The following is a 17,965-nucleotide window of genomic DNA, read 5'->3' on the forward strand; positions in this document are numbered from 1 at the left end:
GGGCCAGCATGTATTTGGAAACAATTGAATAATCTGCCACACTTTTGAAAATTTCACTGCCTGGGAAACAGTCTGTGTCTGCCCTTATGCTGAACATTAAGAACAGAACCGACTAGATTATGGGTGAATGGTGAAGGAAAAGTGGGTTAAGAGACAAAAGCAGGGAGTAGGGCAGACCTAAGCTAGTGTTTAAAAAATAGTCTCATAGAGAACAGAATTGTGGTTGCCAAGAAGGAGGGCAGGGGGTGCAAGAGGGGTGAATTGGGACATTGGGGTTAGCAGATGCAAACTGTCTTATAGAGGATGGATAAGCAGCAAGGTCCTTCTGTAGAGCATATAGAACTCTATTCAATATCCTGTGATAAACCACAATGAAAAAGAATGTGTGTATATATATGTGTGTATCACAGTGTCAGTTTGTTGTATAGCAGAAACTAACACAATGTTGTAAATCAACTATACTTCAATTTAAAAAAAATTTTTTAAATATGATCTTGCCGTATATGCAAGCAGAGTATTGACCATCAAGTGTTTGGACTGATCTTATTCTTGCCAGGATTTGTCTGTTACCAGGTGGGGATATTTGACCCAAACAGAACCTCTTGTACTGCGTTTCAGAGCCCCTAAAGAAAGGAATCTGATCCCCAAAGTAAACCTGATTAACTTTGTATATTTCCAGCTTGGAGTATTTAATATTAATGTGTTAATGTCTTTGTTAAGAGTAGTTCCCAAAGTCCCAGTTCCTGCTGTAGTGTGCTTTCCCCCTAATTTCCTGCAGCAATGTTTATAGGAGGAAAATCCTGAAGGGGAGTTATGAATCCTGTAGCTATTGGTCTATTTTTAATCCTGTACCAGGCATAAAACCTGGGGATTTGGAATGAGAAAACAGTGGCCAGAAGCTATTGCGTAAGCAATTCCATTGAGAATTGCAATTAAAAAAAAAAACGTTCAAAGCCGCTTCCATATGGCATACTATACATGGAACTGACAAGTAAACTGATTCTGAAAACACGTACTGCTCTGTTATATTATGTCTGAGCTACCCTTTTATTACAGTTTATTCCTGTTCAGCACTTTATTGGTGATAGAAGAATATAATTTTTAAAATTAGCAAATTCTAACATATACAGTAAATGTGCAAAAGTCTTAAGTGTCAATCGTGATGAAATGTCACATGTGAAGTCAGGTCCCCACCTCCCAGATCTAAATACAGAACTTCTCCATCATCCCAACAGATGCTCTCGCTCTTGCATGCCAGGACCCGCCTCCACTGGAGGAGCAGAGTTATTCGGACCTCTCTCATCATAAACTTGTCTTCCCTGTTACTGAGCTTCACAGAAATGAAGTCATACAGTATACACTCTTTCGTGTCTGTCTTCTTTTGCTCAAAATTGAATCAGGGAGATTTAACTATGATATTGTAAGGAGATGTGTTTTCTTTTTTTCATTTTAAATTTATTTTTATTGGCGTATAATTGCTGTACAATATTGTGTTGGTTTCTACTGTACAGCGACGTGAGTCAGCTATACGTATACATATATCCCCTCTGTTTTGGATTTCCCTCCCATTTAAGTTTCCACGGGGCAATGAGTAGAGTTCCCTGTGCTACACAGTAGGTTCTCATTAGTTATCTGTTTTATAATAGCAGTGTATATATGACAATCCCATTCTCCCAATTCATCCCACCCTGCTTCCCCATTGGTATCCATACATCTGTTGTATAGAGTAGGTATGTTTAGCATGAACGCTGGCAAACGCTTTCTCAGGGTGATTATGCCAAGTTCCATGCATCTCCCCAGCAGCGTAGGAGCGCTACAGTTATTCCATATCCTCACCAACACTTGACATCATCAAAAGGTCTTTTTTTTTAAGTTGATTTTTTTTTTATCTTTTCTAAACACAAGTATGACCATGTTTTCATTCTTTTAAAACACTTTAACAAAAAAATTGGGGGGAAATTCCTGAGCTTAGTAGAGTTTAAATGTCCACCAGAGAGACTGATGGGTTCTGGAATTAAAAAGTGATTTGAGTTGCAGTAAAGAGACGTGGGCTTCCAAGGTGGGGCAGTGGTAAAGAACCCATCTGCCAATGCAAGAGACAAAAGAGATGATTCAATCCCTGGGTCCGGAAGATCCCCTGGAGGAGGGCATGGCAAGCCACTCCAGTATTCTTGCCTGGAGAATCCCATGGACAGAGGAGTCTAGAGGGCTACAGTCCAAAGGGTTGCAAAGAGTCGGACATGACTAAAGCGACTTAGCACACACACAAACAGATATACTGACATTTCTTACACAATTCATTTTATGATCCTAAATTTGTACCCAGTAACCAAGAAACAAGAAAAGTGTCAATAGGCAACATTTCGGGGAAAAACCCAACTGGAATACCATCCCTGATATTTGTTCCAGGGTTGCACACACCTGAATGACATTCTACGGTCTCACATATGGTAGACATGAGTTGCTGTAGAATGAAAACATGCTTCTCAGGTCAGACGTGGGGATACAGCAACCAGGAGAGGATGGAAGAGACGGATCATCTCCCTTCTAGAATTTCTCTCACTAACGAAGGAGACAGTTCATTAAATAAACTCCAGTGTACAGGAGAGGTAGTCTCCTATAGTAAACAGAATCCTGGAGTCGGAAGCCAGGCAACCTGATACTAACTCTTGACTTGGCCATGTGCTGGGTGAATGTTCTCGGCCAGGCTTGTTCCGTCCTGTTTCCTTTTCTGTAAATGAAGATGATACTGAAATGGAGCAGAACCCTATGGTCCCTGACCTCCATGTCCTCTGCCTGTCTTTTGTCTGTGGAAAAACTTAAGCCAAAGAAGAAGTTTAATCACAGAAGTGAGAAAATGCAGAAACAGGAAAACAGTCAAAGAAGACCAAAGAATAATAATACTGTACGCATTAAGCACAGTCAAATACCTTTAGTTGCTCCTCAGGGGCTGTAGATAATATTCTGAGCCATCCTGTGAAGCTGTCTTATAGATACTGAAACCTCCACCAGGGAGAGAAGTTAATTACATGATGACCAGCTTGTCGCCATGACATAAGCTGCCACAGTTCTGAGAATTGGCCTCAAAGAAATGGAAAGAATCTGACCGTGGAACTGAAGATTAACTGTACCTAAAACAAACCAGAGTGACACGGGTCAGACCACTGATGACCAATGTGAAGATGACTGTCAGAGCTGACGGTGCTGTTTCTGCATATAGCCCCCTCCCTCTGTCTGTAAAATCTTTTGCCCACTGATTGTTAGCTGGAGGGAGTCAGTCTTTGTACAGATGCTTTTGGTAATGATATGAACCACACTTCCTTGTGGGATTGTTGGAAAGAGTAAATTACATGTAGTATTTGTAGAGCAATGCCAGTCAATGGACCTTAGGTCCTAACAGGAGGCTTGAGTGATGGGGCAAGCGCAGGAATACAGGTCTGCACAGGAGCCTTCTTTGAGCATTGAGTAAGAGTGTACAAACCAAGGGGTCCCCGGAGGTCCCTACGGAGGTAAACCCTAAGAAGAATCGAGAGTTGATCAGGGAAAATGAAGTGGAGAACATTGGAGGTAGAGAGGTGGTATGGGAAAAGCAAGGAGATAAGAAACCAACCTTTAGGACTGATTTGACCACCACCTTCATTTGCTGAAGTAGCCAGGAGAGTAGCGTAAAGGTGTGAAAGCGGGCCAGGTGGGGATGGCTGTGAGGTGTGTTGGCTCCCCGAGCAGCAACCTCCCTTGGCAAGTACTAAGCTTTTACTCAGGTGAGCTCAGAATTTTCTGCTTGTCAGAAACATGCATGTGTTTAAAATCAAAACTACAGTGAGGTACCACCTCATACCAGTCAAAATGGCCATCATTTTTAAAAAATCTACAAATTTAACAAATGCTAGGGAGGGTGTAGAGGAAAGGAAACCCTCTTATACTGTTGGTGGGAATGTAAACTGATGCAGCCACTATGAACAGTATACAGGTTTCTCAAAAAAACTAAAGAGTTGCGATAGGATCCAGCAATCCTACTGCTGGACATATATTCAGAGCAAACTGACTCTGAATACATGCACCCTTATGTTTATAGCAGCACTGTTTACTATAGCCAATACATGGAAACAACCTACATGTCCATCGAGAGATGAATGGAGAAACAAGATGTATGTGACATATATGTATATATACAGATAGATAGATAGATAGATATAAAATGATTGCGGGTTTATGATTAGCAGATGCAATAGTATATAGAGAATGGATAAACAACAAGGTCCTACTGTGTAGCACGGGCAACTATATTCAATATCCTATGATAAGCCATTATGGAAAAGAACATGAAAAAGAATGTATATATATTTAACTGAGTCACTTTGCTGTACACTAGAAATGAACACAACATTGTAAATCAACTCTCCTTCCATAAAATACATTTTTAAAAAGTAGAAAGGAATTCTGACCTATGCCTGTCATGAAAAGAAGCTTACATCCTCGCTCTTCAATTGCTAAGTCACATCGGACTCTTTGCAACCCCATGGACTGCAGCATACCAGGCTTCCCTGTTCTTCACTATCATCTCCCAGAGTTTGCTCAAACCCATGTCAAGTCAGTGATGCCCTCCATCTTTTCCTCTGTTGCCCCCTGCTCCTCCTGCCCTCAATTTTCCACAGCATCAGGGTCTTTTCCAACGAGCTCTTCGAATCAGGTGGCCAAAGTATTGGAGCTTCACCTTCAGCATTAGTCCTTCCAATGAATATTCAGGGTTAATTTTCTTTAGGATGGACTGGTTTGATCTCCTTGCTGTCCAAGGACTCTAAAGAGTATTCTCCAGCACAATTCAAAAGCTAGTAGGAGGAATTAAAATCCAAACATACCTAGCTACTTAACCTGTGAGTATGGATAAATGCTTGGATGTGAATAAAGCAAGATGATGAAGTAAGTTTCAGTGGAATTTTGTGTTGGATGGTGGGAGAAGTCACATCAGAGAGAGACCTGACTGTTCTGTAGGTGCATGGGAGGAGAAAAGACAGAGAATAGCAGGTGCAAAGGCTCTGGGGCAGGCGTGCAGTTGCTGTGCTTCAGGCAAGTGCAGATGCCAATGGGATGGAGCAAAGGAGTAGCAGGGAATGAGACGCGAGTCAACCAAGGATCCTAGGACTAGACCATGTGAGGACTTGGGCAGGTGATGAGCACTCAGGTTTTGTCCACAGTGAGATGGGAAACCAGCAGAGATGAGAGGCCTGTTCTGAGTTCTCCCTGGCTGCTACGTGAACAATAAAATTACAGGGCTCTCGGTGGAGCAGGATGCCCACTTAGGCTACTGTATCAGGCTGGCCAAAAAGTTCATTTGGCTTTTTCTGTAAGACCTCAGGGAAAACCTGAACCAACTTTTTGACCAACCTGATAATTCTTTGGGAAGAGGTGATGGTGGCTTCCAGCAGAGCAAGAGTGATAGAGGTGGGAACACGTGGTTGGAACCCAGATCTGGTCTGTAAAGTAAGACCCGCTGATCGGATCCAATACCCAAAAGGAATCCCATGTGTATCACTTTGGAGAAGACGAGAGACACTCCAGGCAGCCGGGTTCTTAGGCTCTCAGCCCAGACGTGACAGATGGGTCTTTGCCCTTCATCTCCCATGAGAGGTAAACTGAAAGAAAATTGACTTTCTGGAACATCTGAGGCCCAGAAGAATAATCCTTTGGGAAATCCAGATGAGCAGCACATTGAAGCGGAAACATGCGAGCCCTAGACTCAGCTGCTGGGGTCATCAAGTAAGTCACTGAATCACTCTGAAACTCAGTGTCCTTTCTTGCTAACATGGGACAAGGACAATGGCCCGCACAGGGGGAAGTTGTGAGTACCTGATCAGATAGAGGCGGGAGGCATCCATCCTACTTGCTGTGATAAGGAAGTGCAGGACCAGTTTCCATTCTTGGAAGGTCCCTAGAATAAAGCCAGAAGAACATGAACCTGGGGGCTTCCCCGGAAACACAGTAGTAAAGAATCCACCTGTCAATGCAGGAGATGCAAGAGACGCCAGTTTGATATCCTGGGTCGGGAAGATCCCCTAGAGGAGGGCATTGGCAACCCGCTCTGGTATTCTTGCCTGAAAAATTCCACAGACAGAGGAGCCTGGTGGGTGATAATCCATGAGGTCACAAAGAGCTGGACATGACTGAGTCCTGGGATTGTACCCAGTGGGTCTAAGCTAACCATCACTGATCCTTCATCTCAAGCCAGGTTCCCACCACCAGGTATGCACCCTAAGGCCTAGCCAGAGTATGCCCTGGGTATTCAGTCTAATTTGGCTGAGACATATGCCTGTCTCCTCCACTCTCCTAAGCAATATCCGTCCTTACCTTCCCAAGTTTAAGGAGCAAGAACATTTTCCTTCCTGTATGTCTCCATCTCTTGTTGCCAGCTGGAAGTTAGTACCCATGGGAACAAGTCAGGGGAGTCAGGGCTAATCAGCATTTACTGTGAGCTTGCACTTTGTCATGGGCTTTATAGTGATTTAATTCTCACAATCAACCCCATGAGATAGTTTATCGCTATTTACAGATCAGAAAAATAAGGTAGAGTGGCGTCTAAGGGCTGTTCCACAGGCAAAATGCAAGCTGGGTTTAAACCTAGATGAGGCAGGAATGGTTAGCTGACCCAGTCAACATCCTTTGAGACTTTAAAGATGGAAAATCTAAAAACTGTACTTTCCAGACTCCCTGGAAGCCAAGATCCTGCAGATTAAGGATCTGTCCATCAGATGCTCTCAAACACAGTCAAACCTCAGAACTACCTTATAAGGTGATGAGCAGCAGTCTCGAAACAGCCTTTACCTGGTGTGGATCTAGCAAGGACCAGTGTCATTGCTCTGGATCCAGCAGTTCTGGCCAAACTTCCCCAACAAGAGCTAAAGTGTGTTCCAGGAGACACTGGCGGGACAGTGTTTCCTGAATTTCTGAATTCCTAATCAGCAGAGGCTGCAGCCGCTCCTTGGTGGTCCTTCTCTGTGGGTTTCTAATCCCACTCTGGAGCTGGTTTCTCCAGCTCTTGATTAATTAATCACATTAATTTGACAATGATTTTGTAAAGTCATTCCATCTAGTAACCCCCCTTTCTGCGGATCACGATGAGGGGGCTTTCTGTGAATGGCAGCTGAACCCCTACTGACAGACCTGGCTCATCCAATTCGGCATCCAGTAGAGTTTAGGGCGCAATTCCCAAACACTTGGCCAGACCAACCTAAGAGATTTCCGATGAGTGATGATGAGCTGTTGAATGCAATTAAGTGGCAAAATTCACATTTCTTCAGCTGCTCTCAAGGAGGCTTATTTCCCAAGGAGAACCTCTAGCCAAGGCTGATGGCATTTTCTCCATTCCCTCCCCCTAAGCAGTGAGAGGAATTCATTGTTCTCAAGTACCTTCCTAAGGACTGAGGACCAGGTGATGAAAGGTAATAGCTTTTCCCTTGAGAAAATGTCTAAGACATGCATTTCCATTAAAAAATATAATGCCTCCTGAAGCCAAATATTGTTTTCTGTTTTGTTTTGGGTTGTCTTTGGCTGTTTGATGTCAGCCTTCATGAATATGGAAAATTGAGAACTGGCCATGGCTAATCCATTTCTCTACCAAGGAAAACTAGATTTTGTCCTACGGCCAAAAAATAAATAAAAATCAAAGTTTCTATTTGAACCCTCTCTATCTTATATAAGCAATGGAATCCCTCATCCCAGTAATAACACATGTTAAGAATTCTTGAACATGGATCACATTAATCACAAAGTTGCAAAATAGAAAAATGCAAATTCAAAGACTTCACCTCTTTGGTCTTCATCATTCAAATTTCACACTTTGGCCCTGAAGGGTTTTTTTTTTTTCCTTTTGTTTTTGTTTTAAAGGAAAAGTGTTTTGATGTTCTATAACGAGATGTTGTTGTGTTGTGACATAGTTGTAAAGTACACCTCGACGCTGAACTATCCAATTTAAAATTGATTTTTAAATTCACTTAAAAGAAACCAATCTCTTGTCCCCAGTTCTGTCACATCTGACCTGCTGTATTCTTGGTTTTCTGCTCTTTGTGTTTCTGTGTTTGTTTTTCATCCCTCTAGTCACTCTTCCCTTCGTGGATTTTGTGTTTTTGTTTTTCAGTTAATTGAAAACATTTACTATTGTATATAAATTTTTATAGAAGCTTCAATGACCCATCTACAAATTTCCATTAATCATAGAGAGGATTGAAAACACAGCAATAAGAGCAGAGACAGGATGTGAAAAGATGATTGAGATCAGCTCAGTGGGCCTTAATACCTGGAAAATTCTGTTAATACAGCAATTAAAGTGAAAATCCCCCATGAAGTAAACTCGAAGTCTTAATACCTCTTGCATTGCGGCATCCTCAGATCCACTATTTTATTTTCCTCCTGTAGGAAATTCACAAGGTTCACTTTCTCCCAGAAATGCTATTTTTTTAAAGTGCTTTTTAATTTTATCAGTATTCTTTAAAAAAAAAAAAAAAAAGCTGGGGTGCATAGGGAGTCAAAATGACCAGGATCAAATGAAAAGCAGAGGAGGCTTCCTTAATGGTAGGCTGTATAATCCTGTTTAGTTATCTGCTGGCTGTGCTGTGTCTTCGTTGCTGCACAGGCTCTTTCTCTAGTTGTGGCAAGCAAGAACTACTGCTGTCTAGCTGCAGGGCTCCAGCTTCTCCTTGTTGCGGAGCGTGGCCTCTAGGCATGCGGGTTTTAGTAGTTGTGGCTCTTGAGCTCAGTGGTTGTGGTGCTTGGGCTTAGCTGCTCCTTGGCACGTGGAATCTTCCCAGATCAGGGATTGAACCCATGTCTCCTGCATTGGCAGGCAGAGTCTTTACCACTGAGCCAACCAGGGAAGCCCTAGGCTTTATATTCTGACCAAGAGAAGAAATAATGGAGTGTCATCTCTCTGCCAAACCAGGCAAGTTTACCCCCTAGGTCATGCACCTCCCTATCTCCTACCATCCACACATCATTGTTCCTACCCTAAATGAGATTCAAATCACAGAGATGATAAACATTTCAGCAAAAACATTGAAGATGCAAAGATCGCTTGGTATGTGTGCTTCACATATGAGGTCTTATTTATTCCTTACAAACATCCTTTGAGGTTTCTGACATCACCCTTGTGGCACGTGAGCAGTAAAACTGCAGCAAGAGGAAAGTGACTTTGCCAAGGTCATGTATCTCTTAAGAGGTTATAGGTCTCTAACGAGACCACACATTTTGCTTGTGAGAGAGCGTCAGATGAATGAAACATGTGCATTGCAGCCACACTGCACCCCTGGCTCCTCCCACTTCTGCTACTTCTAGACTGTGTGGCTTGAGGCAAATTACCCAACCTCTCTGTGCCTCAGTGTCCCCATTTGAATAATGGTGATGATACTCACATATTGCTTCCCTCACATGATTGTTGGATTTAAATTTAGGTAATGTATTGAGACTTCCCTAGTGGTCCAGTGGTTGGGACTCTGAGCTTCCACTGCAGGGGTTGCAGGTTCAATCCCTGGTGGGGAAACTGAGATCCCACATGCTTGCAGAGTGTGGCAAAAAAAAAAACCCAACTATACTCCAATAAAAATTAAATTTAATTAACATATATAAACAGCTTAGAAGAGCTCTTGGTTCACAGTAAGCACTATGTGTTAGCTGCTGCTATTATCATTATTATTATTTAGAAATTTCATGCTCAGCAAGTGGTTCTTCCAATAGTTTAACAATTTGAGACAGGATTGGAGAGGGAGTGTGTTGAGCTTCTCTTAAGATGAAAGACATTTAAACATTAATGTGGCAGCTGCTACTCACTGCCTTCCTCATCCCCCTTCTGCCTTCTTTTGTATTACAGAATCCTGACTCTGCAGAGGAACAACTGTCTCAGCTATCAGACTACATTTCTGAGCCTCCTCTGGTCTTAGGTGGGGTCTTATGAAAGGGATTCCAAACCATTTCTGGAAAGGTTTTCCTTTTCAGCTCGAGGAGCTTTCTTTCTCCTTGTTGTGTTCTCCTTCATAATCTCCCTTCCTGAACTGCTGACTGAAGGAAGGATGTGTTGCAGCCATCTTGTGACCATGAGGCAGTTATAAGAGGAAGGCTATGCACTAGGTCATGAAGACACACGATGTTATGCAAACCTGAAGCGCCTACTTCTGGACTCGTGACTGTTTGAGAAAAAGGAATCACATCTCTGGTTTCACTTTCAAGCTCCTGAGCACAGTTTCTAGCCAATACTAACAGTGGCCTTCAGTGGACCTAGATAGATGGGTGTCTCTCAGCGGCCAGTTTTCTGGGCCCCTGACAATGTGTGCACCAAACACAGCCACGTCCCATTCTTCTTCAAATGTACACCAATTGTCATACTCTCCTCCCAAAGATCTCATGCTGGAACATGAGATCGTCACATGTTATGGCAAGGCTTCACATGTCATCTCAGTCCTGCATTGCCTGTGCAGGCCTGGGGAATGTGCTAAACTTTTCCAAATACTAGTCTCTGAGCGTGTAGATGGAGACAATCAAAGGTGCTTCACTGGATGGTTCTAAACCACACACAATAAAGCTGGAAATGATCACAGTTCGTTCCTGTTCTTGAAACATGTTCGGTGAATGGCAACTATGAATACCATACCCTGCCCACCTCACATCTGTATCAGAAACTCACTTCTATTTGACTATATAAACAGGAACCAAGTTCTACTTCAAAAAGAAGGGTATGATTAAGCTATGTCAGGATATGGGTGTGTGGTCAATTTTACTTTTCTTAAATATTTGTTTATTTGACTCAGTTCAGTTCAGTCGCTCAGTCGTGTCCGACTCTTTGCGACCCCATGAATCGCAGCACGCCAGGCCTCCCTGTCCATCACCATCTCCCGGAGTTCACTCAGACTCGCGTCCATTGAGTCGGTGATGCCATCCAGCCATCTCATCCTCAGTCGTCCCCTTCTTCTCCTGCCCCCCAATCGCTCCCAGCATCAGAGTCTTTTCCAATTAGTCAACTCTTCACATGAGGTGGCCAAAGTACTGGAGTTTCAGCTTTAGCATCAGTCCTTCCAAAGAAATCCCCAGGTTGATCTCCTTCAGAATGGACTGGTTGGATCTCTTTGCAGTCCAAGGGACTCTCAAGAGTCTTCTCCAACACCACAGTTCAAAAGCATCAATTCTTCAGCACTCAGCCTTCTTCACAGTCCAACTCTCACATCCATACATGACCACAGGAAAAACCATTGCCTTGACTAGACAGACCTTAGTCGGCAAAGTAATGTCGCTGCTTTTGAATATGCTATCTAGGTTGGTCATAACTTTTCTTCCAAGGAGTAAGCGTCTTTTAATTTCATGGCTGCAATCACCATCTGCAGTGATTTTGGAGCCCCCAAAAAATGAAGTCTGACACTGTTTCCTCTGTTTCTCCATCTATTTCCTGTGGAGTGATGGGACCAGATGCCATTATCTTCATTTTCTGAATGTTGAGCTTTAAGCCAACTTTTTCACTCTCCTCTTTCACTTTCATCAAGAGGCTTTTGAGTTCCTCTTCACTTTCTGCCATTAGGGTGGTGTCATCTGCATATCTGAGGTGATTGATATTTCTCCCGTCAATCTTGATTCCAGCTTGTGCTTCTTCCAGTCCAGCATTTCTCATGATGTACTCTGCATAGAAGTTAAATAGCAGGGTGACAATATACAGCCTTGACATACTCCTTTTCCTATTTGGAACCAGTCTGTTGTTCCATGTCCAGTTCTAACTATTGCTTCCTGGCCTGCATACAGATTTCTCAAGAGGCAGGTTAGGTGGTCTGGTATGCCCATCTCTTTCAGAATTTTCCACAGTTTATTGTGATCCACACAGTCAAAGGCTTTGACATAGTCAATAAAGCAGAAATATATGTTTTTCTGGAACTCTCTTGCTTTTTCCATGATCCAGCAGATGTTGGCAATTGGATCTCTTGTTCCTCCGCCTTTTCTAAAACCAGCTTGAACATCAGGAAGTTCACAGTTCATGTATTGCTGAAGCCTAGCTTGGAGAATTTTGAGCATTACTTTACTAGCGTATGAGATTAGTGCAATTGTGTGGTAGTTTGAGCATCCTTTGGCATTGCCTTTCTTTGGGATTGGAATGAAAACTGACCTTTTCCAGTCCTGTAGCCATTGCTGAGTTTTCCAAATTTCCTGGCATATTGAGTGCAGCACTTTCACAGCATCATCTTTCAGGATTTGAAATCGCTCTACTGGAATTCCATCACCTCCACTAGCTTTGTTCGTAGTGATGCTTTCTAAGGCCCACTTACTTCACATTCCAGGATGTCTGGCTCTAGATGAGTGATCACACCATCGTGATTATCTGGGTCGTGAAGATCCTTTTTGTACAGTTCTTCGGTGTATTCTTGCCATCTCTTCTGCTTCTGTTAGGTCCATACCATTTCTGTCCTTTATCGAACTACACACATCGCGGCACTCAGAATCTGCTGTCTTCGTTGCAGCTTGCAAACTCTTACCTGCGGCATGTAGGATCTAGCTCCCTGACCAGGGATCGAACCTGGGCCCCCTGCATTGATAGCGTGGAGTCCTAGCCACTGGACCACCAGGGAAGTCTCGTGGTCACTTTTCCTTGACCACCATGTTCACTTAGTCATCTGCATGTTGTGTTTCCAGAGTGTTTTTCAAAGAGATTAATGTTTTTATTGCAGTGTAGTTGATTTAAAATGTTATGTGAGTTTCATGTGTACAGCATGGTGATTTAGGTTTTGTTTTTTTTTGCAGATTAGATAACGTTGTATGTTTTCATAAGATATTTGATATAATTCCTTGTGCTCTACAGTATCCTTTTGTTGCTTATCTGTTTTATACATGGTAGTTTTTATCTGTTAATTCCAGACCCCTAATTTGTCCCTCCCCACTTTCTTCTCCCCTTTGGTATCCAGAAGTTTGTCTTCTATATCGGTAAGTCTGTTTCTGTTTTGTGTATATATATTTTTTGTATTTTTTTTAGAGTCCACATACAAATGATATATGGTATTTGTCTTTGTATGACTTATTTCACTAAGCATAATATTCTCTAGGTCCATCCATGTTGTGCAAATGGTATTACTTCATTCTTTTTATGACTGAGTAATATTCTATCATGTATATATCATGTCTTCTTAATCCAGTTGTCTGTTTTGGGGCACTTGGGTTGCTTGGCTATTGTAAATAGAGCTGCTATGAAGGTTGGGACATATGTATGTTAATCTTGTAATGTCAATTAGGATAAAATTAACTGCAATATAAAAACTTCCATTATAATGAAACAAACGTAGGGATTAAAAAACAAACCTACAATATAAACATATGGCAAACAGGAACCCTCCTACCTTGCTGGTAGAAATGGAAGAAAGTGTAGCAACTTTGGAAAACTTTGTCTTACAATGCTGAATATAGCTTTACCACGTGACCTGGCAATTTCAATACTAGATATGTATGCAAAAGAAATGAAATTTTATGTCCATACAAAGACTTGCACATGAGTGATTTCAGCATCATTATTAACAATGATAAAAAATTGGAAGCAGCACAAATGTCCGTCAGCTTATGAATGGGTAAGCCCAATGTGTGATATTCATGCAAAGAAACACTAAGCAATAAAAAGAAATGGTCTGTTGATAAAGATGGCAACATGGGCTGAACCTCAAAACCATTATTCTACGTGAAAGAAGCAGACACAAGACCACATATTGCATGATTCCCTTTATGTGAAATGTCCAGAGAAGACAAATTGTTACAGAGACAGAAGGTAGATTAGTGGTTGCTAGGGGCTTAGGATAGAAAAGGAGATTAACTGTAAATAAGCATGAGGGATCTTGCTAGGATGGTGGAAATACCCTCAAAATGGTCTAGATGATTGCACAATTTGGTACATGTAATTACAGTGATTGAAATATACACCAGCAATGGTTGCATTAAATGCTATTTAAAATGTACTTCAGTACATATGTTTTAAAACCCCAAAGCTGTTTCATGGTGAAGAATTCTTTGTGTATTTTAAGAGTCAATGGAAAATAGGAAGAATTATGAAGGCCAGAGTATTATCAAATAAGAGGTAGAAATGCCTTGGCTAAGTCAAAATTAGGGTGAGTAAAGGGAAGGGTGATGGGGTGGAAGAAACTGTGAATGTTATATTAGAGAGTCAGCCCCAATGTTGAACACCTATATTGTTGGTGTGATGTTGAGAGAAAACTACAACATTGTTGGGAAACTTCATGGTAAAAAGAGTGGAAATCCTATTAAGAAAGTTTTGTCATAGACTAATGTTGAATTCAAATGAAAGGACTTACAGGTAACTTTTTGGGAAGTAAGTCATCCGTGTACAGAAATGCTTCTAAATTTCTTGATTATCATCATCCAAGTGTCATTAGTATCAAATAGATAAAATACTCATAGAAAATAATACATCTTTGTAAAGTTTTTTTAAAAGGTTGTAAAATTTTTATGTAATTTTCTAAAAATGTCAAGTATTTTATCAGCCAAAGCTGCCCAGGAGACTTACCCATGAGGTTATTATAAATTGAAGGAATTTCACACTTATGATCTGTTTAGCTTTAATGAATTGGATTTCGTGCCCTAAATGGCTATGATTGTAAAAAGGTGTTTTAAAAATTAGGACGTGGTAGGCTTTCCTTATCAAAATTTGTGACATCTTTGTTTCAAGTCAACAGATTATAAGTTAATATTTATGTGCAGAGACATTCTGAAGGTATCTGGTATTAGTTTTTTCTACTAATGGACACAGTGATTTCTGTTTCACAGGTGTTTCACAGAACACCTGTCTTTTTTTTTTTTTCCTTTTGTATCTTTTTTTCTTCTGACCATACCACAGCATGTGGGGATCTTAGTTCCCTGACCAGGGATTAAACCCGCGCCCCCTGCAGTAAAAGCCCAGAGTCTTGACCCCTGAACCACTGAAAATCCCCAGAACATCTGTCTTAAACATCATCTATAACTAGATTGTCAACATTCAGACTCTCCTTCAACAGTCCCCACCTCCGCTGGTGAAAGGAAGGCTTTGGTAATTAATCATGATGTTTTTCCATTAAGCCCTGACCTAGCTTCAGACTGCCACTACCAATCACCCAAGTTTGCTCTTGAGATGCAATCTGTTTGCTAGCCCAACTCTGGAAGAATCAGGCCCCCTAATGAGAATGTCACCAAAATGTCATGAAAGAGAGTGTGCTTTCTGTGACAAGACAGGACAGGTACAGTGATTGTTACCAGAGCAAAGACTTGCAATGCACTCAGTCATGTAAGTAAGTGCACTGTGGCTTATTGCCGTCCTCTTGTTGTGGTTGTTCAGTTGCTCAGTTGTGTTCGACCCTTTGCGACCCCATGGACTGCAGCAGGCCAGGCTTCCCTGTCCTTCACTATCTCCTGGAGTTTGCTCATACTCATGTCCATTGAGTTGATGATATAATCCAGCCATCTCATCCTCTGTCACATATCCTTAGTTTGACTATAATCTGCAGAACGCTTTTTCATGTTTCCGTGCAGGAGAGGAAGAACAAAGAAAGGAAACTATCAAATGATATGATTTCAGTTAAAATGTCAGCTGTGCTAAGTCACTTTAGTCATGTCTCTCTTTGTGACCCCATGGACTATAGCTGACCAGACTCTTCTGTCCATGGGATTTTCCAGGCAAGAATACTGGAACGGGTTGCCATTTCCTTCTCCAGGGGATCTTCCTGACCCAGGGATCAAACCCACGTCTCCTGCATTGGCAGGTGGATTCTTTACCACTGAGCCACCAGGGAAGCCTGCAATGCCAGCTATACTATCTAAATGAATGTCTGTATATGTGCATAATTTTTCATAAAAGATGAACATATTTTGGCTTAAAGATATATTCTGTGTATTCTTCTTCTTACACATTAGTTCAGTTCAGTTCAGTTCAGTTGCTCAGTCGTGTCTGACTCTTTGCGACCCCATGAATCACAGCATCAGTATATACCAAATTACTTCTTTCTTTTTTAAAAAAAAATCTGCATGATAATCAAAAGGATAGTTTTACTATAATTGATTCAGCCATTCACCTACTGACAGGTAAGTCTCTTCCCAATATTTTGTCAGTGTGACTATTTCTGCACACATTCGTACATACTGGTGATTTTATTACTGAAGATAAAATCCCAATTGAGATTTATGGGTCAAAGAATTTTTAATTCTTTAGGATAATAAGCAAGGCCAAATTAATTTTCAGAACATCGAAGCAATTCATTTGTCTGACAACATTTTGTGAAAGTTCTTATTTAGCAACAAGCTCCCTGGACTTAGATGTTAGCTCATTTTTTCTAATCTGATAAGGAACTGTGTAATCTTTGTGGTTCTATTTTGCCTTGCCTTGACTGCTCCTAAGGAAGAGTGTTTTCCAGATGTTTCCTGGCCTCTGGCCTCCTTCTCTTTAGGGATGTGCCTGTTGATGCCCTATGCTAAGGTTTTGTTTTATTTTTTAATTAATTTATTTTTTATTGAAGGATAATTGCTTCACAAAATTTGTTGTTTTCTGTCAAACCTCAACATGAATCAGCCATAGGAATACATATATCCCCTCCCTTTTGAACCTGTCTCCCATCTTCCTCCCCATCTCATCCGTCTAGGTGGATACAGAGCTCCTATTTGAATTTTCTGAGCCATACAGCAAATTCCCAAAAAACTAGGAATAAAGCCACCATGTGACCCAGCAATCCCACTCCTAGGCATATACCCTGAGGAAACCAAAATAGAAAAAGACACATGTATCCCATTGTTCATTGCAGCACTAATTACAATAGCTAGAACATGGAAGCAACCTAGATGTCCATCGACAGATGAATGGATAAAGAAATTGTGGTACACATATGCTAAGGTTTTTGTTTTTTGTTGTTTGTCTTATAACAAGGGCACCTTATTATCCTTAGGTGCCCCTGTCCTATGACAAGATGGTGACATTTCCGTTCAATGATACAGCTACCGTGTATCTCTCTTTTGCTTTTGTTAATGGTGCCTCTCACCAACAAAAGTTAAACAGTTATATGGATGTGAATTGTTGTCTATTTTATATGACAGTTCATGATCCCCAAATATGTAAATATTCTCTTAAACACTAGCTTTAATGCCAGTAAGGGGTGAGAATGAGAGAAAAGTAGAAACGCATTATTAAAATTGCTGTATGATTTGATTAATTGAACAAGCATGAATTAATTTGAAAATTAAAAATATGAAGAAGGAAGGGAGGGAGGGAGAGAGGAAGAGAGGGAAGAAAGAGAAAAAAAAACAGGAAAAGGACAGTGAGTTAAGGGAGGATTTGAACATGAAGAAGCAGGACAAGGATATCATTTTGGGGAGGGGGTGACGCCGATGGAACTCTTCTGTATCGTTACTGTTGTGATGGTCACAAAACTACACTCTTGTCAAAACTCAGAAAACTGTGCACAGTACGAAGAAATTGTACTGTATGTTAATTGAACATCATCAGTTTGATGAGAGAAAAGATTCCCAACTATTTTATGAATCTAGCTTTACCCTGATGACAAAATTTGACAATAGTTGAAAAACAAAAATAAGAATCAGCTCACTTGGGAGCATAGGGGCCAAAATCTTACCTAAAATATTAGTAAATCAAATCCAACAGTGTATTAAAAATATGACCAAGTAAAGCTTCTGTTGGAATATAGTTCAATAGGTATTCAACATTAGGACATCAGGGGATCAGCTATAGGAGTTTCTCCAGTGTCTCTGCATTATTTCATTTTGGAGCAGAGGATTCTTTGTTCAGGGGTCCAGGGGGTGTTATCCTGGACACTGAGGGGTGTTTAGCAGCATCTCTGGCCTCCGCTGGGCTTTCCAGGTGGCTCAGATGGTAAAGAATCTGCCTGCAATTCAGGAGACGGGTTTGATCCCTGGGTTGGGAAGATCCCCTGGAGAAGGGCATGGCAACCCACTCCAGTGTTCTTGCCTGGAG

At 41.4% G+C, this 17,965-nt stretch overlaps 1 protein-coding gene and 1 non-coding gene across 2 annotated transcripts in view; one reads left to right on the top strand and one right to left on the bottom strand.

Moving 5' to 3' along the window:
- Window positions 1-17,965, top strand: part of TMEM132D (transmembrane protein 132D) — an 885,684-nt gene that overhangs the window by 522,676 nt on the left and 345,043 nt on the right. The window lies entirely within an intron of this gene.
- TRNAD-AUC (transfer RNA aspartic acid (anticodon AUC)) lies at window positions 12,515-12,587 on the bottom strand. Its single transcript has one exon. It is a non-coding gene; the product is annotated as a tRNA-Asp (tRNA).

Source organism: Budorcas taxicolor, chromosome 17 (assembly GCF_023091745.1).
Source record: "Budorcas taxicolor isolate Tak-1 chromosome 17, Takin1.1, whole genome shotgun sequence".
NCBI lineage: Eukaryota > Metazoa > Chordata > Mammalia > Artiodactyla > Bovidae > Budorcas > Budorcas taxicolor.